This window comes from Amblyomma americanum, chromosome 1 (assembly GCF_052857255.1).
Source record: "Amblyomma americanum isolate KBUSLIRL-KWMA chromosome 1, ASM5285725v1, whole genome shotgun sequence".
NCBI lineage: Eukaryota > Metazoa > Arthropoda > Arachnida > Ixodida > Ixodidae > Amblyomma > Amblyomma americanum.
This window is the reverse complement of record NC_135497.1, coordinates 386,152,933-386,153,793: the sequence shown is the minus strand read 5'-3', so window position 1 is coordinate 386,153,793 and position 861 is coordinate 386,152,933. Positions and strand designations below refer to the sequence as shown.

General features: G+C 45.1%; 1 pseudogene; it reads left to right on the top strand.

Moving 5' to 3' along the window:
- The first annotated feature begins 435 nt into the window (after positions 1 to 435).
- LOC144116808 (U2 spliceosomal RNA) lies at positions 436 to 574 on the top strand (annotated as a pseudogene).
- The last annotated feature ends 287 nt before the right edge of the window (positions 575 to 861 follow it).

The following is an 861-nucleotide window of genomic DNA, read 5'->3' as shown; positions in this document are numbered from 1 at the left end:
TCGATGACAATAAAAGATGTTGACAAATGAATACAAACGGCGCTTCCTTAAGATTCTCAGTGTTTCGTCGGAGCATATTAAAAATTCTGAGGGCAATTAAGTCTGTTTACATGGAGGAATGCGAACGCATGTGTTTGAGGAATAAAAGGGCGCAGTAGCTCTCCGATCTCGACCTGTTGGTGGACACCTTAACAGCGCCTTACAGCATGGAACCGAAGGTGCATATGTCATTGGTTCGAAACCCTGCAGGAAGCTAGCCTCGAACTTGAATAAGCATGCAAGCTATATGCAAAGAGAAACACTATCACACCACCCAGAATGTTGTACGACGAACGGTTGCTCAAAACTTTGGTGAATTTATTCGGGAATACTGCCACCACATTCAGGTAAACCAATGATGACACCGCTAGGACTTCATCCGCACCTACGGCGCGAATATCCGGACCCCGTAGAGTATCTGTTACGGGTCCGATTGGACTTATTTTTGGAAATGTGGCGGAAAGTTTGAAGGTTGTTTCACTTCAGCCACTGGTTGGCCTGGTATTGCACTGCCTCCGGGATCGGCCATGTCTTTAGCGCGTCTTTACTATCCTGTATTTCTATCATATCTTTCAACTCTCCTACTATCTGCACGTGTTAGCGATTGTCGCTCGGCTTGAGCAAGTGAGCAGGCCTGTGCATTTTCCTTTTCTTTCTTCCTGGCAACGACAGACAGACAGACTGCACCTGCGGTATCTGTCGACAGTGTCATCGCTTTTGCGGACGCGGTTTTGCGCCGCCCGTCTATTTAAATCATTAATTGGTGGTGTCATAATTTTTATTTCGTTATTTTGAAATTTACTAATGACTCAATTTTACTAA